Source organism: Hemicordylus capensis, chromosome 6 (assembly GCF_027244095.1).
Source record: "Hemicordylus capensis ecotype Gifberg chromosome 6, rHemCap1.1.pri, whole genome shotgun sequence".
NCBI lineage: Eukaryota > Metazoa > Chordata > Lepidosauria > Squamata > Cordylidae > Hemicordylus > Hemicordylus capensis.
Window position 1 is genome coordinate 152648744 of NC_069662.1, and position 25327 is coordinate 152674070.

General features: G+C 46.0%; 1 protein-coding gene across 6 annotated transcripts in view; it reads left to right on the forward strand.

The window, feature by feature from the left end:
- ADARB2 (adenosine deaminase RNA specific B2 (inactive)) overlaps positions 1-25327 on the forward strand; it is a 565015-nt gene that overhangs the window by 355166 nt on the left and 184522 nt on the right. Inside the window, exons 1-2 of one of the 6 annotated variants that reach the window (XM_053266069.1) lie at positions 2129-2199; positions 3871-3918. The exons of the other annotated variants lie outside the window; for them this stretch is intronic. The gene's annotated coding sequence lies outside the window, so the exon portion shown is untranslated. Of the gene's footprint in view, positions 1-2128; positions 2200-3870; positions 3919-25327 lie in introns of those variants that run through there. 6 annotated transcript variants of the gene reach the window in all.

Below are 25327 nucleotides of genomic sequence, written 5' to 3' on the forward strand. Positions count from 1 at the left end.
GTTGCACTGCCCTGAAAAGCCAAGTGTGGAGTTTGAGTGAAGGAGCTGTCTGGAGCTATCTGAGGGTGCTCAAATGGCAGCTTTGACCAGCGGTGTCTATGTACAGCTGATTCACCAACTACAGCTCTCTGCGGGCAGAGAATCAAGTTTCAGTAATCTATGCCTTAGTCCAGATATTCTCTAGCTTGTGTCCCCAGATGTTGAACTACAACTTTGGCTATTGTGGCTGGAGATTGTGGGAAATGTAGTCCAACAACATCTGTGGACCCAAATTAGAGAACCTTTGCCTTAGTTACATTCAGATTAGACTACTGTAACATAAAGCCTTCTCTGTGTAGGGCTGCCTCTGGGCAAGAATCCCTCTTCAGAAGCAGCCCCTTCTGTAGGGAAGAATTTGAATCAACCTCTTATTCAGCAGAGAAAACCAGTATGTTGAGAACAGAGCTCATAGATGAGAGCTGGAGACAATTGCTAAAGGGCTAAAACAACTAATGGTTTAATTTCAAAAGTAACAAACTTAGATAGTCTCCATGCTGTGCTAGCTACTTGGTGGTGGAAGGAAAGAAGGAACAGAGAGAACATAGAAGAAGGGAGTGTCCCAAGAGTATCAGTCTGTCTATCACAACAAGAGACTTGGAACAGAGAGTCAGAAAGAGGACAAGGGGGCAGTCCTAGACTCTCTACCCCTACCCCTAATGTCCCTAGTGGTCAATAGGAATTATTGGTCAATGCCTATGGAGTCGCATCTCCAACACCCTATGTAATGCTGCCCCTGAGGAGAGTTCATAGGCTTCCATTGATGCATATTGCAGCTGCCAGAATACAGCTGCCGCAAGTCATGTGGAAGGTATTGCCCTTTTTCTTGTACCAGTTGCGTTGGCTGCGAGTTTGCTTCCAGGTTCCATTGGAAACTCAACAGTCTGGGGCCAGGCGACCTTAAATACCACCTGCCTCCATATGAGCCTCCCACAATCTTTAGATGGGCGTCAGAGACCCTACTCTTGGAGATGCCATCTGTTTCATGGTCACAAGACAGAGGACCATTTCAGTGGGGGCACCACAATTTTGGTGCCTCCCCAAAGAGATCCATCAGGCCCCTTTTCTACCAGCTTTTAGGTGGGCAGTAAAAATCTAGTGTTTCATAAACCTCTAAATGATCTGCTATCTTAATTCTGTGGGATATGAGATTGGCCATATTGTTGCTGTATTATTATTTTTCTTGTACCTGTGGAGTTGTGCCTAGTGTTAAAAAAAAATATGGCTGCTGTTTTAACAGAATTTTTTTTGAGTGGTCAACATCTCCACCAACAGTATGGCGGCACAGCCTGCAAAGTGCCTTCACAGAGTTTAGTTATCCAGAGTCATGCTGCATGGGGGAGGAGATGATTTTGGCCAATCCCCCCCACACACACACACACACCAGAAGCAGCCCCCTGAGACATGCACAACCTTCAGGAATATATTTCCAGGGCACACAGACACTTCCAAGAATGCAATTGCCCCTCATTCTGCTGCTTCTCCATGGTGAGGGTCTGGATTTCTGACGTCTTCTCTTGACTTTCCTGACTTGCTCAGGCCCACTATTTTAAAAATTGTGTGTGTGCATTGGACCATCTTTGAGAAAGATGGGGCAAACACCTTGATTATAAGTAAATGATGACATGAATTGCAGGAACCCAGTAGGGTATAGGTTTCTCTCCTCTTCTGGCTGTCTCCTCTTGCCTCATGTTGGGGCACATGAGCATGGATGAGAGATCTGGGCTGGTATTCTCTGATTTCCTTCAGAATCTTTCGGCATCCAGTATACAAGTTACTGATTCCAACCTCAGCAGCACCTCTCCCGCAACTTCTTTTGTGCCTCAGAACAATCCCCCCCCCCCTCCAAAGTTTGCTTCAGCCTTCACTCAAGAATGACATTCTGGGTCTAATCCTCCCATAGGTCAGACTGTAAGTCACCAATCGATTCCACTCATTGTTTGCCTCCCATTTATTCCTCAAGTCTTTGCCAGGTTGTGATGCATTACGGTGGCAGTAAAAAGAAGAGGCCTCTGGAAAGTTTGGCAGCGAATCGCTGCTTGTCTTCCTATCCTGCCTTCACTTTGCAACCTTTTTACAGATGCTTTTTACAACAGAGATCCGAACAGAACTGCAGAAGCAAACTCGGTGCTCATTTCCGTAGAGGCCACCATCCTATTTTTGGTACGAAGCAAAGGTTATGTTTTGTTTTGGTTTTAAAAAAAAAATGTTTAACACGTTGAGTCCCACCAGAAATAAGACCCTTAAGGCAGAAAAGACTTGCAAAAAGCTGTCACATCTGGTTTGCACAGAGGAAAATGCAGTAGACAAGCAAGGACTTTCTGAATTAGGTTTTATTTAGTTGACCCTGTCAAAGTTTTTTTTGTCTAACACAAAGGGGGGGGGGTGGTGGTGGGGAATATATCTAAGCTGTCTAACATTTACATTTTAAAAGTGCAAAAATTAGTTTACCTCTTCCTGAGAAAATAGATAGCACTTTCTGGCACAATCCACCACAGATTTAGGGGTATGTAAGCACAACTCCTCTCTCAAACAGAGGGGATTTAATCCATTTTTTAAAAGGCAGAATCCAAGGTGGGCTAATTTCTCCATTAGGGCCAACTAAAATATTACAGTTATTTTCTGTACTACCTGCACTGCTAATGCACTGGAGAATAAATGACTCCTATTCACTTTAGTATGTTGCATCTGTTGAAGTGAAGTATCTGATGGCAGAAGTTATTGTTCAAGTAAACTACTGCTGTTTGAGATGTGTGGGTGCATATTTTGTTTGATTGTCCTCTATAGCTAAACCAATAATCAGCATTTTATATAGCTTCTGTGCTTCACCCATATCCAGGTAATTATGACTTTTTCTGTTTATATTAGGTCTATGCACATTCAGAAAATTCAGATTCGGATTCAACACGATCCGAATTTGACAATATTGGATTTGGGTTCTATTGGCTCTGGCAATATCAGATTCGGAATTCAAATCTGAGTTCCAACTTAAATTCGGATCCCGCCCCCCCCCCCATGCTCAATGGGGAAATTGGGGGGAAATCACCAAATGTCACTAATTGGTCCTAGAGTCTTGAAAACTGTCTCACATGTAGGGAAGAAGGTCAAGGTCCACTGTAGTGAATTTGAAGAGAATTGGTCAATCCCCTGAGTTTTGGTGGATTTTTGTTTTTTAAAATGGCTAACAATGATGAAATCTGTCTTGTTTCAAGCCAGAACTTTACAAAAATTTCTGAAACTGAAGACCCTCCTTCGTCCATCATTCCACCAGCATGTGGAGGAATCTACTCTTTGCCTTCATGATAAAGGGTAACAGTATGCCCCTTTTGCCCTTTTATATTTCTGGAATGGATGGGCATACAGTTCCAAAATCTGGCACACATTGAAGTCCACATTGGCAGGACTCTTTGTATTTTTTTCCCAAAGCTATGTGCCATTTTTCTTTAACAATGGCTAAAATGGTGAAATCTGGCTTGTTTCAAAGGGGTTTTTAAATGACTTTTAAAAGGGGTTAAAAGGACTTCACAACTCAAAAGGTCTATGATTCTATGAGAGGGGTTCCCAGTTGGTTACTCCCATCACCCCCAGCCACAATCTCAAGTCCCAGCATCCCTAGCCACAATTTATTGTGGCTGAGTATGCTGAGAGTTGTAGTTCAGCAACATCCTGAGGGCTGCAGGTTGGGGAAGTCTGGTGTAGACAATACTGAGCTCGATGGACCACTTATCTGACTCAGTATAAGGTACCCTCTCAACGGCTACACTACATCAGTTCACAAATCCAAACTTACATCTAGCAAAGGAAATGCCATTTCCTTCTCGTTTTTCTCTCCAGCAGTCATAGCAAAATGTCTGGGTGATCTTCACTGAGGATTGTAGTTTGGTGAGTATGCCGATAACTGTGTTAGAGATACTTCGCGTCTCCTTCCAGAACTACAGTTCCCAAGGTTTCCTAGGGAAGGGACTGTTAAGTCACATTAAGTCGATACATCCTTTGGTAAGGAAGGCATGATCACAGCCAAGTCTGAGTCACACACCTGTCCTTTCAACAGAAACTTGAACAAATGAAATGAAAAGAGCTGGGGAAACCACATTCACCAGCCTGACATTTAGAATGCATTGATCTTACATCATAAAGATTTTGCTTCCTTTGGACTCATTATTTCTCTCTGACAAATTCATCTTGTTGTGTTGCTGTTTGTGCCATATGCGATCAAACACACACAAGACATCAGGGTTGGTTTTTTAAAAAAAATATAAGATGCAAATGTTTTCCCTTGCCCTTTGATTTCTAAATCTATCGTCTATCGTTTCAAAGAATACTCATCTGAATATAATGACAGCTGGGTTCACGTGCACACTCATATAGACGGAGAAAGAAAGAGGATAAACAGAGGGTCTTTCTCTGAGTCAAATGAGTTGCTTCCTGCAAGCTAATGTGGAAGGTTTAGAGCAAGATTCTGCTGAAATTCCAGTCTTGTGCACGTGCACGCACATGCGCGCGTACACACACACACACACACGGAGCATCTACCCTGTTACCTTTTCATTTGTCGGCATTTGGAACAGCTGGTGATTTCCACCGGTTGACTCCCAAGTGGCTGGCAGCCTCCATTTGTGACTAGCCTCGTCTCCAAACATCTCAGGGCAACCGACATGTGACAGGATGACAGATAGCCCTCTCAATGGATAGTGACAAACAAATTAGTGCCAAGATGCTTTGCAGAGCGTACCAGATGTGTTGGGTTCTATCATATGGAGCAAGCCATGAAAAGCTGTCTGGGTCCCATCTGTGCGTCTTAAGCGATCTCTGTTTGTGGAGTAAAAGGCACTGTAAACATTTGGTCTGTGTTTTTAAACAGTCTTGGGTCTTGGCCTTATCATGTGCTGAAAGCTTTTTCTGTTTGTTTGGTTTTTTTAAAAAATGGAACACTAGGTCTGGAAGATACAGTGCCACCTGTTAAGGCGTTTTTTGGAGGCTGCATGAGTTTAAAATGGTGTCAGTCCCCTGTGAGGTAGATTAAGCAGAGAGATGACAGACTGGCCCAGAGTCACCCAGTGAGTTTCACAGCTGAGGGGGGATTTGGACTCCCCAGTCCTACTCCAGCAGTCTAACCACTTCATAGGATCTGAGTCTTTGACAGTTTGCTTCTGTAAAGGGTGTTGGTTGCTAGCCTGAAAACAGGTTTGAGATGAGAGTAGGGATTGGCTTAGTGGCTGCTGATGTCACAGAAGCAGCAATGTGTCTCTCAAGCAAGGAAAGCAGTGTTCTTTCTCTGTGTCTTTTCTTTGAGGAAGGATCATTTGTGGGAAGGCTCTCTTAAGAAAAAGATTACAGTATATATTCCCCAACATAAAAGTAATGCTGGCTCATGATATTTTGCTACCTGAAGCACTCCTAGGCCCCCCTCTTCCTTCCTTCCCCTTTCACTTTTTTCCTACTAAATTCACACTCCCAATCCCTTCCTTCTTTCAAATCTCTCCGCCTTCCTTCTTTTTCAGTTAGGAAGGGGAGAATAATGTTGCTGGGAGGGGCTGCTGTGCTGCCCATAAAAACTGTCCCATAATCTCCTTCAGGGGCATAGCAAGGTTGGAGTGGGCCCAGAGACAAGATTTTAAAATGCCCCCCCCCTCACTGAAGCTCAGCTCGTGAAATAAAGAAATCTTAAATGAGGCTGAATAGTGGTAACAAAAAGCATAGTAAAATTTATATATATATCTCCCCTATGTGCCACAATAGAACATCATCCTAAATTATTTTTTTAAAGGTTTTGTAAATTGTGGACAATGCAAGTTATTTAATGGTACTAGAGAAAGACATGCTGCTCTGGTAGCTCCCGGTCTTAACACTCACATCAATTTCGGAGGATGAATACAACTGAAGGAAGCCTGGGCGGGTGCGCAGCTGGGGGAGTCAGTCATGTGACTTGCCTCGGGGGGGCCCCCAAGGCAGTGGGCCCCCAGACAACTGTCTCCCCTTGCCCTATTATAGTTATGCCCCTGATCCCCTTCCCCTAATAGCCCACTTCACCTTGCTTCAGGGCACAGGCTCCACCTGTCCCCATTTATGAGGGATAGCCCTTATTTTCTGGTACCTGTCCCTGGAAAATCACTTGTACCTCTTTTTTCCTCTTGGGGATGAAATCTTTGCTCTGAGTTACATTCTTTAGGGTTCAGCTCTTTCCTCTGAGTTTCTAGCAGTAAAAGATTGGAGTGAAATACTGCAAATGCACAGCTACACACAGTGGTAAGCGAACGTGTGCCATTGAGTCGGTGTCGACTCCTGGCTCTCACAGAGCCCTGCGGCTGTCTTTGGTAGAATACAGGAGGGGTTTGCCATTGCCATCTCCCACACAGTGTGAGAAGATGCCTTTCAGCATCTTTCCTATGTCGCTGCTTCCCGATAACAGGCAACCTCTGGTTGGCTAATCAAGTCATTTCCCCACTGCGCCATTAGGTGGCTCCATGCACTGGGCAGCCTGGCATTTCATCCACACTGCAACCAGTTAGGTCTCTTTGGGAGATTTGATAACCTAAGCCTGATTCACATGGGCGGGCATGGCGGGAACAAAGGAGGGAGGGATTCATTCACGTGGGCGGGCATGGTGGGGGCGGGAACAAGGGAGGGAGGGCTGGTTAAGCTCACCTTCCCCCCAGATAAGGGATGGTTTGTTTCTGGGAGTGTGGCCCATGCTCCCAGACAGGCAGTGCTGTGTGCCTGCAACATGCAGCTCCAGAAACTTGGATGAAGCCTCCCAACCTCCAGTGATGCCATAATGTACCACATGATGCATTGGGGGAACATAGGAACATAGGAAACGGCCATATACTGAGTCAGACCATTGGTCTATCTAGCTCAGTATTCTCTTCACAGACTGGCAGCGGCTTCTCCAAGGTTGCAGGCAGGAATCTCTCTCAGCCCTCTCTTGGAGAAACCAGGGAGGGAACTTGAAACCTTCTGCTCTTCCCAGAGCGGCTTCATCCCCTGAGGGGAAGATCTTCTAGTGCTCACACATCAAGTCTCCCATTCAGATGCAACCAGGGCAGACCCTGCTTAGCTATGGGGACAAGTCATGCTTGCTACCACAAGACCAGCTCCCCTCTCCAGGAGACGGATGCTCTAGGTGCCCATCTCTGTGTCAACTGGCTAAACATTGCCCCAGCAAACACACAATCCTGGATCCTGGGGGACACACAATCCCCACTTTCAAAACAGGGCTAGGCATCATCAGGCCCGATTCTGGTGGTTCTCATGCACAGCCTCACCCAGGCTGCACTTCCCTAGCCTGAGTTAGGCTGTGCATGAAAGCAGTGTTCATGTGTTCTGTACATATTATGTGTTCTGTAGATATTACTTGGTTTTGTGTGAATGACTGTCCATGCATTCATTTTGCAGGGTGGAGATAGTCACCCATCCAAATGCAAACCAGGGCAGATCCTGCTTAACAAAGGGGACAATTCATGCTCACTGCCACAAAACCAGCTCTCCCCAGTTATTCTTGCCACAAAGGACATCACTACCACTGCCACCCCATTTTTAAATTTCTTCCTGTCAGTGCTACAGATACGAATGTCACAAATTCATTGCATTAACACTGAAACGTAAAGATTTCTCTGTGCATGTGCCCCCCCCATGCCATTTAATTATTTCTGCTTTTCATTTTGAGTCTTCCTTTCAACAGGGGACAAGGACTTGTCACAAATCACAGAGGATTTCATTCTTCCGCATGTAAAAACCTTGCTTGCAGGCCAGTTTCGGCTTGATATTCTGAGAGAAGAGATCAGCCTAAATCAGAGTTTTATAAACCTCTTATATCAAAATACCCTCTGTTGCAAATGCACTGTCTCAGTAATTAGATAAATACACCCGACCACTTGTTACCACAATATCCTAGGAGCTAATTAGTGCATGGGGTACAAACGGCTTCTTTCTTGCACAGAATGTCTTTGTCATGTTGTCATTGTTTAGCATTGCCATAGATGGGAAGAATTGTTGATGCGCGCAGTTATATGTTAAGAGTCAAAAACCAGTTTGGCAAACGAAACGGAGGGAAACGATGCAATGTGTGCTAAGGGATAAATAGAAGCTTTTTCCACCCGTAGGTAAGGGGCTTTTAAATTCTCATTTGATCATTTACAAAAAGCCTCTGACTTGATTGTTAAATGTTTTCTCTTGTGCTTAAATTTCATGCAGGAGATTATTAAAAATTGACTTTACAGTATTTATTTTACTTATCTACCCCAGCCAGGCTGTGCTGAACCCATAGATCTGGTGAATTATTAAATTTTAAAAAGCCATTTGTGTTGGATTTACACTCTGGCTTTCTCTCTCCATCTGTAAGGACAAGGACCTTCAGTCCGAAAGTTGGAGATGAAATGCTTTGATTCATCTTTAATCTAAGAGATTTTTTTTTAAGTGTGCTAGTGTTCAGATATGTAAGACATAATGACAATCTCCAGTGGTCATGCTTAACTAACTGCTTGTTAGTGCTAACATTTAGAAGCAGATGATGAAAAGTGGGGCGAACAATATAACTCAATAGGGCTTTCAGTAGGTTATCCAAGCAAATAACTGGGCCAAATAATTCATTTCATCAGACAACAAGAACTATTTGAGACATGATAAGAGGCTAATAAAGATCACCGTGCCTAACCTAGAGGTTCTCAGACTTGGGTCTCCAGTTGCTGTTGGACTACTACTCCCAACATAGGAACATAGGAAGCTGCCATATACTGAGTCAGACCATTGGTCCATCTAGTTCAGTATTGTCTACACAGACTGGCAGCGGCTTCTCCAAGAATGCAGACAGGAGTCTTTCTCAGCCCTATCTTGGAGGTACCAGGAAGAGAGCTTGGAACCTTCTGCGTGCAAGCACGCAGGTGTTCTTCCCAGAGCGTCCCCATCCCCTAAGGGGAATATAAACCGCCCTGAGCCATTTTGGAAGGGCGGTATATAAATCAAATAAATAAAATAATTAATAAATAAATATCTTACAGTGCTCACACATTTCCCATGCAAATGCAAACAGGCTGGACCCTGCTTAGCAAAGGGGACAATTCATGCTTGCTACCACAAGACCAGGTCTCCTTCCCTCACGCCCCAGCCATAATGGCCTTTGGCCAATGTAACAGGAGATCATGGAAACTGTAGTCCCACAACATCTGAGGACCCCAATTTGAGAATCCTTGGCCTAACTCATATTAGACAACCATATTAATAGGACTTTCTGCATCTTGAAAATTGAAGACACAAAGAGGTCATTCACACAATCAAAGACTGTTCCACCCAGGTTTGGGAGCTGTGTGTGCTCCCAATTTTCAGTTGTGTGGAAGCAAGGAAGGAGGAAAACATGGGTAGAAGTGATTGTGTGGAAGCAAGGGAGGAGGAAAGGCTACACAGGTTTTCCTCCAACCTTGCTTCCACACAACCACTTCTACCCAGATTTTCCTCTTACCATGCTTCCACACAACTGAAAATTGGGAGCACACACAGCTCCCAAACCTGGGTAGAACACAGTTTTTGATTGTGTGAATAACCTCACAAACATGCAGAAATTCAAAAAGTGAACTTTCTTTTAAATGAACAGAAATGTCTCATCTACATTGACAACATGGCACATTCCAGAGAACAGGGAAGGCAGAAATTTCCCAGAGCCTGAGGATAAACCACTGAGAAAGTTTTCAGTCCAAAACACCACATGGTCTTTACCATGCTCCCTACCATTTTGCAGCTGGAAAAGGGACATTCTTGTAACTCCCTTTTTTCACTTTGTGAACCCCACCTACTCCATTATGACACATCGCTGGATGCTATCACCTACCCACTGCCTGCACTTTTCATTTGTTCTCACCTTAAATGGTGCAGCGGGGATATGCTTGACTAACAAGCAAAAAGTTGCCGGTTCAAATCCCCACTGGTATGTTTCCCAGACTATGGGAAACACCTATATCGGGCAGCAGCGATATAGGAAGATGCTGAAAGGCATCATCTCATACTGCACAGGAAAAGGCAATGGTAAACCCCTCCTGTATTCTACCAAAGACAACCACAGGGCTCTGTGGAAGCCAGGAGTCAAAATCGCACACTTTACCTTTACCTTTACTCTGTCATCACTGATTTAATAGCCAAGAACAAAATTTTGGTAAGCTTGGAAAACAATTGCCTTACAATCAGTTATCAGCAGTTCTATTTATTATTGTAGTTGTTGTTGTGATATACACATATAAATGAGGTTTACTACTACACCAACTACAAATAATGGCTTAAACAATGAGGAAAATTACTCAAAGTAGTCCCACTGAAATTAAAAGGGACTAATTTCAAGGGACTAGTTTGAGTAATTTTCCTCAGAATCTCAGCTAGTGTTAATAATAATGACACAAAACATATATTTGGAAAAGTCTTGGGAGAGACCTTCACTTCTGTCCCTCAAGTCATGTTTTCAGTGTATCAAATGGAGAACTGTAAACTGCCGAGACTCAAAATTAATAATTAAGGTTTAAGTAATTGTTTGTATGGAGCAAAATTACCATGAACGGCAGCCACCCTTACAAAAATGAATCTTCACAGCCCTCTTCAGTAAATACCATTTATTGGAAGCATGCTGGAAATTCATGCGTGAAAATGTTTCTGTGTGAAACTATGAGGCAGGGGTGAAATCCAGCTTCCCATAAAATACTTCAGATTTCCCTGAGCCCCTCCACATTTTTAAGAACCATTACTAGCTTTCCATGCAGTAATTAGGAAATGTATTCATCTTGCATTTGCTTAGATTTTAAAAATGAAAGAGAATTTCATCCAGTTAGATTATGAAAACATACCTATCTATTCTACTTCATTTTGCCAAAATACATGCTACTGAGGTTCATGGTCCCATCTCTCCTCCCCTTCAACAAGAATTTAGAGCACAACAGAGAGTAACACAAATAAGATACTCCCCCAAAAATAAAATGGACTCGATTATGATAGCAATGAATGCACCACTGAGAGATCGTAAAGGCCAAGTTGAAGACAGATCATCCTGGAGAGAATCTATCTATGTAATCGCTAAGAGCTGACACTGACTTGACGACACTTAATCAATCAATCAATCAACCAATCAATCAAAAAATAAAAATATGTAAAATCCAGGTGCCACTTTAGAAAAATTGAGAGAGCAGATCCCTGCCCTGAAGGGCTCACAAGGAGACAAACAGGAGACAACAAAGGGGAGAGAAGTACACACGAACACAGGAAGTTGCCTTATACTGAGTCAGATCATTGGTCCATCTTGTTCAGTGTTGTCTGCACTGACTGGCAGCAGCTCTCCAAGGTTTCGAGCAGGCGTTTTTGGGTTTTTTTTCTAGCTGGAGATGCTACCAGGGATTGAACCTGGGATCTTCTGCATGTAAAGCAAATGCTTTTTCACTGAGCTGTGGCCCCATCTTGGGGCAAAGTATCCCAAGTAAAAATGGGTACACCAGGGAAGAATATGCACTTATTCCATGTTCATGCACTTAGATTTAGTTACAGTATAGTATGGAGACTAAGGGGTTGGGCCCAAAGACTTAAGAGCAGACGTGGGTCAGAGCAAAAAAACAACAACAACCCAAACCCCTGTGGTGTGATCCATCCTCTTCCATGTGCTCAGACATGCAGGTGTGATGGAATCTCCATTGGGCTCTTGCACACACACCCTCCAGTAGGGATGTGCAAGGAACCAGGCGGGAGTGTGGTTCGATGGCAGGGGTGCTGCTGCTTTAAGAGCGGGGGAGGGTGCACTTACCCCTCCCTCCACTCTTCCCCCGCCGGCACTCCTTTTTTCTAACGTTTGGGGTGGCAGCGTACCTCCCTGCCACCCCATTGCCCCCGTTTAGCAGATACAACCGGAAATATCCAACGCGCCTGCATGCAGAGGAGTGCACACATGGTGTCGTTGCGTGCCCACGCCCACCGTGCATGCATGACGGGTGCGCACCCATACCAGTACGAGCAGGTGCATTGGATACTTCAGTTTGTATCCGGTAAACAGGGGCAACAGGGTGGCAGGGAGGTACACTGCCGCCCTGATGAACTTTAGCAAAAAGGAACGCCAGCAAGGGAAGAGAGGAGGGAGGGGTAAGTGCACCCTCTCCCACACTTAAAGCTGCACACACACCCCGCCATTGGACCGGTGGAACCAGAAGCCTTTCAAACCAATTTGGAGGCCCTTTATGGTTCCATGCATATCTCTACCCTCCAGCTGCCATCCAGGTATGCTAAATAGGGATTTGAACTCTGGCCTCTCCGGTCCTAGTCCAACACTCTAACCATTATACCACACTGGCTCTCCAGTGTGAACATATCTGAACAGTAGACACAAACCCATTTAAGAACATAAAAATATTAGGTAAAGCCCTGTTGGATGGATCAGCCTAAAGGCCCATCTGGCCCAGCATCCTGCTTCACACAGTGGCCAACTGGGAAGTCTGCAATGAGTACAACGGCCATTTCCCATTGGTGTTCTCTATCACATGGTATTCATGGGCATGTCCCCTGTGCTCCTAATGGAAACTGATAGCCCCATTCTCCATGAATTTGTCTAATCCCCTTTTAAAACTATCTCAATCGGTTTCAAATCTACCTCTCCATCACATCTGGTTGCAGTAAATTTCATAGTTTAACTACACAGTGGGGCCATTAACACAACCATCAAGTCATCATACTGGGGTTGGGGAGGGCTAGGGGGAAAGGCAGGATCCTACCTACCTTCCCCCCACATAATCACCAGTTCCTTTTGGTGGTCACTGCTCACAAGCCCACATGATCGACCATGCAGAGAGTGGTGTGCTGGGAGAAGGACACCCAGCCTCCAGAAATCTCATAATGCACCATGCGAGGAGCATGGTGCCTTGTGGAAATGCTAGAGGCTGGGTGGTTCCTTCCCCTGGCTTCTGTTGTTTTAATGGCTGCTGGCAGCCTATGCATTCAGACAGCCGGGTGGTGGGGTGAGGTGCATGAGCATCCTCGTACCTCACTTTTAGCCCGGGTTAAGAACCCAGGCTACCCAGCACAGCAGCACCAGGATCAGGATGAATCCCAGTGTTCCACATGACCAGCCCTACCTGGGTAGGTCTGGGTAGGGCTGGTTGTATGAATGGCCCCATTTTGTAAAGAAGTACTTCCTTCCTTTTGTCTGTCCTGAATCTACTACCACTTAGCTTCAACAGATGACCCTGGGTTCCTGAAATTATGAGAGAGGGTGAAAAAGTCTCTCTGTCCATTTGATCCATACCATGCATAATTATACACCTCTATTGTGTCCCCACTTACTGGTCTTCTTTCTAAACTAAAATATGTACGTCTAAACTCAACTTATATTATAGATGGGCTTCCGGAAACCACTAGTTATTGGCTTCTATTGCATGTCTCCCAAGTTGTCCCATGAGAACGCAAGGGCCTTGCTGTATCAGACCAAAGTTTGGTCTGGTCTAGCCTGCTGATTCCCACATACGGCTTGCCTCTAGGAAGTCCACAAGCAGCACTTGAAGGTTATAGTTCAGCTCCAAATAGCTATTAAAAACAACCACAAGAGAACGCCCACATTATCCTCTGCATTATACCCACATTCCCCTGTTGTCATTCATAACAAAATTGCAAGGAGACCCCGAGGAGTTCCTCACTCATGACTAAGCGAGGACACAGACTTCGGTAACCTTGACCTATGTCCGGGGACAATACCCAAGACAGAGCAGACCTTCTAAAATAAATCAGTCTCTTAACAGCCATCCCTCGTGTCACACTTTTATCAGCAGAACCAGCCTGCTGGATCTCACAACTGACAATGGCGTGCATTGGAAGGACAAATCGGCACAAAGGGTTATAGATGGTATCGTGCCGATTAAATTGTTGAAGGAAAACCGCTGTCAGCAGAGTCCCCTAAAGGGGAGCTTGTACAATGACCTTCCCTTGCACTCAGAAAGAGGTGTGCCATTCTCTTACGATATGTGCATTATCTGTGTCTGTCTGTCATCATGAATAGAGAATTTTCTTTGAATTGGCTTTTTGGTAATACCATACGGTGGGGCGGCCCTTCCGTGAGGCAAGGTTAAGTGATTGCCTCAGGTGGCAATTTACTGGGGCACTAGTGAAGCAACAAGATGTCCTTTTCCCCCGCTTTAGAAAAAAGATATATAGAGAGAGGAGGGTCTGTGCAAGTTGGCAGCATTTGGCACCCTGCGTCAGGTGCACAGAAGTCTTGAGCAACCCATAGGTCTCAAATCACTGTTCAGACATTATGTTGCACTGGTATGCAGATGTCTGTACACTTGTACATGTTTTTGTGTGATTTCATTTTAAAGATGAACCTGAGTATAGTTTCCTCAAATGCATCATGCAAATAGGAAGTGTAGTGCTGTACCTACGTTCAACATAACATGCAAATAACTGTACCTGTGTACAGATCAGTACCTGTGTATGCTGTACACTCATATGAGTGTTGAACATAATGTGTAAATAGAACAAGCCCTGTTGAATTGAGTGTAAGCTACACAAGAGGACGACATTTAACCATCTAAGATCCATCTCCATATAACACAGAATGGAGTGAGATAATTCGGGTGCGGGGGGTACCACTTTAGACTGTTGGTCAGGAGATATATTTTCAGTGCTTCCCTAGGTAAAATGTCCCCAACATCTGACAACTTTTTAAAAGACTCTTAAGACGCATTTATTCACCCTAGCTTTTTAACTGGAATTGTGGTTATAAACTGTTTTAATTTGTTTTAGGTGTGTTGTAAACCACCTAGAAACGTGAGTTTGGGGCAGTGAATAAATATACTAAATAATCAAACCAACATGTATTATATTAGCTATATTAGATACATGGAGCCAGCATGGTGTAGTGGTTAGAGCGCTGGACTAGGACTGGGAGACCCGAGTTCAAAACCCCATTCAGCCATGAAACTAGCTGGGTGACTCTGGGCCGGTCACTTCTCTCTCAGCCTAACCTACGTCACAGGGTTGTTGTGAAAGAGAAACTCAAGTATGTAGTACACAGCTCTGGGCTCCTTGGAGGAAGAGCGGGATATAAATGTAAAAATAATAATAATATATTAGTACCTCAGGAGAAGAACCTGTTCAATTTTTTTCTCCAATGTACAAATGTACCATATGGAAGGAGTCTTTGGCTTTCCTTCTGTGGTCATGAGGAAGCAGCTTCCTCCATCACTAAGGTGCCATAAGAAGGAACCCTTTGAGTGAATGCTGAAAGTGCTTCCATATATTACCCAAGCAGGTCACAGTGGCAAGGAAACCAGTTGTAGGGTGGTGAGCCGACCACCCTCACAGGCACCTCATTGAGCTTATGATGAAAAAGCTGGGTCACAGGAGCACCCAGCCAGGGTAACAGTAAGGTTATGCACTCTTGATCAACAGTCATGTGTTTGCAAAGAGCAAGGCAGGAGGAGAGGAAAGTAATCATATGAGAGCCAGAAGTTGAGCCAAACAGCTACAACCAACCCACGTTCTGTCCCCATCATTTTAGCGAGAGTGGATGAAAAGCCTACACTGGTTGGGCAATCCTCCTACCAAGGATGTGCACGGAAGTGGCCAGGCTGGTTCGGTTTGAATCTGGACCAGATCCGAACCATCCGGGTCCGGTCTCAGGCTCAGGCCAAGCCGGTTCGCTGGCCGGCTCAGAGGGTATACTTGTAAAGGGGAATGTGGAGAGAATTCCCCTTTACAAGTATAATATTGTGTGGTGGCGCAAATGGCCTCTGCACATGTTCAGAGGTAATGAAAATGGCCTCCGCATGTGCACAGAGGCTAGGAGGCTGGCAAGCCTGGTGGGGAGGCTGGGAGGCTGGCGAGGGATGGAGGAGCATTGATCTCTCCACCACCACCGTGGCCGTCTCTGCTGTCCCCACTGCCTGGAAATCAAAGGAAGAAATTCCCCATTTGCGCGCGCGCGCGCGCGCACACACACACACACACACACACACACAACCGGCTAGGGAATCCCCCTTTACTTGTAAAGGGGAATCCTTTCCGGATTCCTCTTTACAAGTATACCCCCGAACTGGTTCTTAGAACCGAGCCTGGCGTGGTTCGAGCTCGGGCCAGCACCCCACTTTGGGGGACAAGGCTGGTTCGAATTCAGTCTGCCTGAAGTGGGTGGGTTCGATGTCGAGCCCGGCGCAAATCGAGCCAGCTTACACATCCCTACCTCCTTCCCAGCTTTTTCTAGTGAGAACGAGCTCATTCTGCATTCAGGCAGGTTGGTCGGGTGATCTCATTCAAACTAGTCCTTTGTTTTCTGCATTCACCTGTTCCCAGGATGTTGGCATAATCCAATGAATTAGCTAAGCCTTTTTTTTTTTTTTTTTGGTCACAAGCACAGGTAGTTTTCTGGCTTTGGCTGGAACCCCTGGTTTTTCTTTTATTTGGCAGAAGACAAGCGCCTTGGCATTAATGCAGTAGCGAGCTTTGCCATGTTTAAGAATCTCACATATTTTAATCAATGTACTTGGAAGCTTAGCCATGCCTTAGTGAATAGGATCACTAACTGTATAATTACAATAATGATCAGTACTTTAAGTGGATTAGCAACAGCCTGTTGTTGGTAGCAGCATGGAAGACTGAAAACATCATTTGGAAGCACTTGTGGGGTTGATTACACTGGCAGATCTTTTGCCTTGTGTCCCTTGGCTAAAGTGTGGGGAAGCAAAACATGTTTCAGGGCCTGCATTGATCAAGAAATGGATAGTGGAAGGGGCCATGTTGACAAAACAATACTTTTGTGACATCTTTTGGAGTCCCAGAAGCTTATGGATAAGAAATGCACTGGGATGGTGGGGATGGTGAGGACCAGGATTGGAGAGCTGGTCCAGTGGTAGCAAGCATGCCTTGTCCCCTTAGCTGAGCCGGTTGCATATGATTGTGGTTGCATATGGATGGGAGACTTGATGTGTGAGCACTGTAAGATATTCCTCTTAGGGAGGTTCCAAGTTCCCTCCCTGTCAGCATCTCCAAGATAGGGCTGAGAGAGATTCCTGCCTGCAGCCTTGGAGAAGCCGCTGCCAATCTGTGAAGTCAATACTGAGCTAGATGGCCCTATGGTCTGACTCAGTATATGGCAGCTTCCTATGTTCCTATGATGATGATTACTGTTAGTACTTAACAGTTGTTTAGCACTTCCGAGTGGGCAAAGCGCTTCACATTCTCTCGATATAATCCTCTTGATATATTCTCTTGATATAATCCTAACAACCACCCTGGAAGGTAAATCACTATTATTAGCCCCATATTGCCTGTGGGCAGCCGAGGCTGAGAGGGAGCGACTGTCACAGGGAGGGATTTGCCTAAGGCCATCTAGTGAGTTCTTGGCAGAGCTGAACATTAACCAAGGAAGTCATGATTTCCAGCTCACTCTCAATATACTGCAACAGCTCTCTACTGCTCTAACTGCTGCTGCTGCTGCTACTATTACTACTACTGTAGCCTGAGGAAGATGGAGAGGAGGAATAGGAAAGAGAAGGAGACTGAGCTGATGATATGATCTTCTGTGCCCCCAGAACTAATCAATATGTATGTTGTGGAATAGGATCTCCCTTCCTTCCTTCCTTCCTTCCTCTTCTCTTCTCTTCTCTTCTCTTCTCTTCTCTTCTCTTCCCTCCCTCCTTCCTTCCTTTCTCTTCTCTTCTCTTCCCTCCCTCCTTCCTTTCTTCCTTCTCTTCTCTTCTCTTTTCTTCTCTTCTCTTTCTTCCCTCCCTCCCTCCCTCCCTCCTTCCTTCCTTCCTTCCTTCCTTTCTCTCTCTCTCCCTTTCTAACATGCTTAGAGCAGCTTACAGCATTTTAAAATATTAATAATCCTGTTCCCAAAGGGCCCACAATCTTTCTTTTGTTGATGAACAAACAAAAATTAAAAAGGAGGGGTGGGAGGTTGTCAGAGGGGTGTATCCAGCAGGGACCTGGTCCTCCTCAGGCCGATGGAATGGCCTTGCTGCTTGACACACCCTCTGCTGCAGCCTGATGGCGATGGCTGTAGAGCAGGACTTGGTTCTTCACAGAGGGGAAGAACATTCGCTTTGATGCCTGGGTGGGAAGCCAGTGAGTCCATCTCTGCTGCACATAAGGTGGTAGAATCGTCTGCACCATTCTAGACTGCAGGTGCAAGTCGCTATTTTGGAATGTTTCCCTAAATTATAAATCCCCTGAAAATAGAAAAGCAGTACAGCAGGCAAAGGGCCAGGAAAGAAGCTTTCTCCCTCATATGCTAGGTTTCTGTTTTCAGGGATTTTTCTATGCAGAGGAACATTTAAAAGTAGCGTCCACCCCCTGTGATTTGAAATGATTCTGTCCATTCTGATACCTCTGCACTTTATCAGTTCATTCTAATACACATGACGCGTAGACCCAACCCAAGCTATTGTATGGTGGACAGAACAAAAACGGGGCCAGGGCCAGATGCATGCAGCAACTCTTCTGTCCTGGCCAGCTCTGCACCGCAGGGAGGCAGGCAAGTGTTGGTATTCAATAGTGCATAGCTCACCCATCAACAAGAACCTCAGAGAGAGAGGAAAGGCCATAACATGAAAGCAAGAGCCTGGGATGAGATGAATCCAGTGCTTGGTGAATCCAGTGTGTGTGCAACCTAGGACTGCCAAATCTCTACCAGGAGGGACCTTTTAAAGTAGATACCCTTTCTCTGACTGGCAAAACATTGCAATGGAAACAATGCCTTCCCTGCAACTGCTAACGGTACATAGGAGCATAGGAAGCTGCCTTATACTGAGTCAGACCATTGGTCCATCTAGCTCAGTACTGTCTACACAAACTGGCAGCAGCATCTCCAAGGTTGCAGGCAGGAGTCTCTCTCAGCCCTATCTTGGAGATTCCAGGGAAGGAACTTGAAACCTAGATGCTCTTCCCAGAGTGGCTCCACCCCCTGAGGGGAATTATCTTACAGTGCTCACACTTCTAGGCTCCCATTCAAATGTAACTAGGGTGGACCCTGCTTAGCTAAGGGGACAAGTCATGCTTGCTACCACAAGACCATCTCTTCTTTCGGTGTCATTTCCAGGGGCCATTTTGTGGCTCTTTTTCATTTTTATTTTTTAAACAGCCAGAAATCAGGGGGCATTGCTGGAGAGCAAGGTAATGTGCTTTACTCTTCTTATTTCTCCCCCTTCCCCCCTTTTTTGGCAATTTGAGCACACAAGTGTGCTGAGGAACCTAAGCCGCCACCCCCCCACCCCCATTCCCATAGGCTCAAGGTCTCTTTTTTCATGGCTTCCCTGTTGGTGACCTTCTGTACTGTACAGCAAACTGCTTCACTGCGCTGGATTCCCCATTCATTGCGGGCTGGTTCCCGGGTTGCATGCATCCTCCCAAAGCCGCTTACTCAAGAGATCTCTCCTAGCCAGCTGGTGTTGCAGACGCCCTCCAGAGGGAGGCGAGCAAAATCCAGAAGACAATGCAAAGTAAGTGCTGTTTTCCTGGGAAGCTAATCAGTTCTGTTTGAGGATGGAGGGACGTGTGCCAGCTGAAAATCAATGCCCTAAATCAACTTGGCGTGCGCCTGAGCACCGCCAAAGTGTCAGCTGCTAACAAGGGAATAAAGGAAACGGTTATTGGATACTTAGGAGTCTTTTGTAAGTGCTTGTGTAAAATAACATATTTAATTTAATGCAAAGTTATAAACCTAATTGGGCTTTATAGGCATTTCAGCAGGGAAGCCAAGAACAAGTTGCCTCCTCCCTCTGCTCAAATAACTATTTAATCCGTACTGAATTACAGATCATCATTTTCGAACACATGTCTCTAACATACAAGTTCAACATTCTGACATATCTCTCCGGCTCTCTTATTGGTGCATTGGGGGGCCCTCCTCGCCTCCATGAGACACTGCCCTCTCTGGCCAGTCTGACTCCTAGTTCTGTCTCACTTCTCAGGTCGCTCTCCCTCTTCAGGATCAAGTTTGGGTCTACGCATGCAACAGAATGAAGGGGCAGAGCAGTCTGTACCATTTCAGGTGGCAGGTGGGGGTGCCATTTTTGAATGCCCCTCTTCATGAGAAATCCCCTGAGGTTAGAAAACAGAGAAGCATTCTTGCCCAGCCTGCTCCCGGGTGCTCCACGTTTCTACTTGTGGGGAAATTCTCATGAAGAGGAGACATTCAAAGATGTGAAGGGGAGCATTCAAAAACGTGGTCCATCCCTTGCAGTCTGAAGTGGCATGATCTATTCGGCCACCTCAGGACAATCCATCTCTTCCTGCTGCATGTTGATGGATTCGCTTCCTACAAAGTGTAGAGTAGACCGGGCCAACTTCCCCTCCCAAACCCTGACCCTCCATGCTTCTCTTAGCCTGTTGCCGCCTCAGGTCTCTAGCTCCTGCCTTCCTGGGCCCATCTTTCCTTTACCCGCTCCTTTCCTAGGCCCTCCTGCCTCCTAGGCGTCTCCTTGGATTTGCGGAGTTCATTGTGGGCAGCAGTTGGAGTGCATGGACTGCTAGAAATATGCCAGAGTTGACTTGGACTTTATATGGAGAGTAGTTCCCAATCTTTGGTCCCCAGATGCTGTTGGACTACAATACCCATCATCCCCAGTCCAACAACATCTTGGAGGCCCAGTTTAGGGAAGCCCTGATGCTGTTCCTCTCTGTAAGCTTCCTCTCACAAAGATTCCCATGGAGAGCTGGTCATGCAGTGGTGAGCATGGCTTATCCCTGTTACTAAACAGGATCTGGCCGGGTTTGCATTTGGATGGGTGACTGTACAAGAGCACTGTTTGCTGCAAGACATTCCCCTTAGAGGATGAGGCCAGAGATCTGTGTTAGAGCAGCTAGGCTCCAGGTTCAACCCCTGGCATTTCCAGGTAGGGCTGGGAAAGACTCCTGCTTGGAACCTTGGAAAACCACTGCCAGTCAGTGTAGACCAGGGATTCTCAACATTGGGTCCCCAGATGCTGTTGGACTTCAACTCCCATAATCACCCAGCCCCAGTGGCCTTTAGTTAGGGATTATGGGAGCTGAAGTCCAACAACATCTGGGGACCCAATGTTGACAATCCCTGGTGTAGACATTACTGAGCTAGATGGACCAATGGTCTGACTCAATAAAAAGCAGCTTCCTATGTTCCTATGGCATTTGAGTTTCAGCAGCAAGATATTTCTTGTAGACAGCAACGCCATTTCTCCATTTGTATGCCTGCCTGTTGCAATGCTTTGTGTCCTTTACAATCCAAGGAAACAAAATCCCAAGGTCTCTAATAAGTCTCCTTCCATCTTTCACTGGAGGCTGCTTCCCAGGCTTGCAGGATCAGATTAGCCCAATTTTCTCATCTCTCTGAATGTGGATTTGTCGCTGTGCAGTGTCGAATTCTTTATAGCACTGCCCACGAGCAAGCCATGTGGCTCCAATTCTTTATTTACACCTGTCTCAAATCACTCAAAAAGTGCTGCCAGCCTCGGAAGTGCTAAGTCTGACGGACCGTGTTTGGAGGAAGAGCTATTTTTAAAAATGCCAACCAGCAGAAGCAGCAGCAGCAGCGCAGAAAAGCAGCTAACTCATCTCCAGGAAATTACTGGACTCTGTTAACATTCAAGGGGGGTTGTTAGCAGTGCAATGGGAGAGGACTGAGATTATTCTCACTGGCAGGAGTTGCAGGTCATGGCCGCGTTGCCTTCATTCCTTTCCAAACCTCTCAAACTGGGCCAAGTGCTGCCGTCTTCCACTGTCTGAAGGCATGTGGGGAAATCTCTCTCTGCAAAAGGACTTGGCTAAAGCCATCTCAGTCTGGGCTCTTGTTTGGACCTGGAATGCTCTTCTTCTGCTCTCCAGACTGTGTCCACTCTCAGGCCATGCCGGCCCTCAACCCGACTCTGTGTTAGATGCCGGTGGGAAGGAGAAATATTCTTGTGGTTATGAATTGTCCCCTTTGCTAAGCAAGGTTTGCTTTTGGATAGGTGACCTTGCTGAGCATCCAAGTTTGCTTTTGGATAGGTGACGGCATCTGAGCACTGTCACCTATAAGATATCCCCCTTAGGGGATGGGGCCACTGCTTACTGCTAGAGCATCTGCTGCGTGCAGAAGTCCCAGGTTCAACCCCTGGCGGCATCTCCAGGTAGAGCTCGGAGAGACTCCTGCCTGAAACCTTGGAGAGCCGCTGGCAGTCAGTGTAGACAGTACCGAGCTAGATGGACCAATGACCTGACTCGGTATAGGGCAGCTTCCTAGGTTGGTCTCAGAATTCTAGCATGCCTGCTATATTCCACCCACCCACACCTCCCACCAGCCTGTCCTCTCCCTGCTCTCTCTTCCTCCCAATCCCTTACCTGAGTCTGCATAGGACCGGGAGACACCGTGCACAATGTCCTCTTCACTCCATACAAAGCACTAAGCCAGCAGCCTCACGGCTCACCTTTCAGCCCAGTTTCTATATAAAAGGTAGGGCTGTTCCCTTTAGTTCCCCCAAGTACCCTGGGAGATTGTGGGAATCATAGGTGTGTGTTTTTTTAAAGGGATGTCCCCTAAAAAGTCACATAAAGGGGCCAAACATAACATAACTTGTCAGAAGGCAAGCAGCAAGACTGCTGGCTTAGTGTTGGGTATAGAACAAAGAGGAAATCACGTTGGCTGTCTCCTGGCCCCCATTCTGCCCCAGATAAGAGAGAATGAGGGTGGAGGGGTCTGACAAACTGTTGGGATTCCAACCAAATCCAACCCAACACTCCTGACCCGACAGCTGGCAGGCATAAATATCGGCCCCTCTTGACGGTCTCCGTGCCAGGTTGGGTTGGATTGGGATCTGAAATTTGGGCCTAGTGGTAGCACCCAAGCTGAATCCCCCCGACATCCCTTAGGCCCCACTGTGGGCTCCAATAATGTGAACTGTCCCCTCCGTATTTACAAGTTTAGTTCTGCCTTGGAAAACATGTGGGCTGAATGCACACAGTGCTACGAAAGAGATGGATGCAAGGTCTTCCCACTGTCTTATCAGTCCTGCCCCTTGAACAATTTCCCTGCACTCCCCCCTTCTAGCCTGAGAAGTTGGAGCCAAGCCATTGTTAGCATGCTTCCCGTCACCTCTTAAACAGATTAGCACCATGCCCCCACCCCCTTTTAACAATGCACCAGCGGAGCCATTTAACATTATGCCCTTTTAAAAGAATCCAGAAATGAAATGAGCAGCAAAGGATCAACTTGCGGAATAAAGCAGAGGCCAGGAGAGGATTAGGGTTAAATATGCATTATTGCAAACGTACAAGAGAAGAAGGTCATACCTCCCCCAGTCTGTAGTGGATACAGGATTAAACAGAGAGCCTTTAATCACTAATCACTTACTGTACCTTTCAGAAGCAGTACATAAAAGACAAATAGCAGTGAGTCAGCTCTTGCTGAACAGCCTACAGATCAGTGGGAAGCTCAATAACAGCCACAAGAGGCATGGATCTGGGGATATCACTTTCTAGCAAAACGATCAAAGCCGACATCCTTATTCAGAGGATGCCCCGACATTTAGATCAGAGGCAGGCAAGGAAATGGTGTGACAGTCCGAAATGTCCTCACCGCAATGGTGCAGCTTGGCTTTAGATTAGCATTCTTCACTGTAAGGCCAGAGGCAGCCAAATGTGGCTCCCTGACTAAACGTTAATTGGGCTTGTGTGAAACTTTGGCCAAAGTTGAACGCTCTGCACATCCCCTGGCACCATGTAGAGATGACCATTTTCACCATGCAGTGCTACACTTTGCCCAGCTCTGGTGGTGGAGGGGCGGGTGCTCCTTTAAGAGAAACAGAGCCCTCTTGAGAGCCTGCACCATCTTGGAAGGCATGCACAGAGTGCTGAGAAGTGTAGCCCTTCCCAGTGCTTTCCCCCAGTGCTCTTAGAGAGGTCTCCGTCTTTCTTAAAGGGCCCTTACAGCACTGAGAAAAGCACAGTACAGGTTGAGTATCCCTTATCTGAACTGCCTGGGACCAGAAGTGTTCCAGATTTTGGATTTTTCTGGATTTGGGAATATTTGCATACTGTAATGAAATATCTTGGGCATGGGATCCAAGTCTAAACATGAAAGATTACTATACACTGTATTTTATTATTTTTTTAGGTCTTATTGAAAGTATAAAAACAAATAAGCATTGAATTTACGATAACTACAGGTAGCTGTCAATGTAATCAAAAATAATGGCAAGAAAATTTTCAATGCAATAATGTTGCTGGTCATGTTAGACTTTTTAGGTGGAGATGAAATTCAGATTTCATGTCAAAATAATGTTTTGTACTTACTAAAAAAAAGCCGTGGTGGTTTCCGGATTTTGGAGCAGTCCAGATTTCAGATGTCCGGATTTGGGATACTCAACCTGTACTGCATGGAGGTCATCAAAATGGCTCCCACGCTGAAGAGTGTTTTAGCCAAAGTGGCCCCTGCTTGGAAAATAGTGAAGATCTCTGGTCTGGACCACAGGGGCCTTCACACACATCTCATCCCATGGGCTTGGTATGCAGATCTGCACCATGTTACACAATTGCCCATCCTGGCTGTCGGGAGCTGGGCCATGGGTAGTGGCCACTAGGAAATGCAAGTATGGGGCCAGGACTGGGAGAATCAGGGAGACACAAGATGATCCACTAAATAGTCAGTCCAGGGCCAGGGGATGAAGCTAGGAGTCAAGAGCCAGGAGAAAGTCAAAGAAACGGTCAGGATCCAGAGGGTCAGGCAGAAGCCAGAAACCTGCTGAAGCTCAAACCAAGTAATCATCAGGAGCCAGATGGTCAAGAGAAGCCAGGAACACACCAAAGGTTAAGCCGAGTAGCAGTCAAGGGTCAGAGGTTCAGAACAAGAGTTAAGAACAAGGCAAGGATCACACCATTGGGGGAAAAAGAAGACCAGCACAAGAGAACCTTGATACAGAGACAAGCCCTGCCTCAAACAGGGAACCTTTTATACTTCCTGCTATAGGAAAAGGCCAATGAGTGATCTCATAGGGTGGAGCCTGCCCAGGGCTTCAGAAGCCTAGGAGTTTGCTGCAGTGTGGCAGCCTGCCACAAGGGGCAGCAACCTGCAGGGCATCAGGGAAGGCAGAGCATGAGTGAGGAAAGAGCCAGTTCTGCTGCTCATCTCATGTCTTAGGCCTGGACTATATGTAATGTTTTCTATGGGAACCGGCATCTCTCTGGAGAATTTGCAGCTACCACCTGCCAGACACACCATCAATAATTCACCAGAGTATAATGTGGAAGTATCTTTCATGAGTTCCCTCCTAGAAACTAGGAGTGTCAGATTAGAGGTGGGGAGATCCGACTTCAAGACCCACTCAACTGAATTCACCAGTCA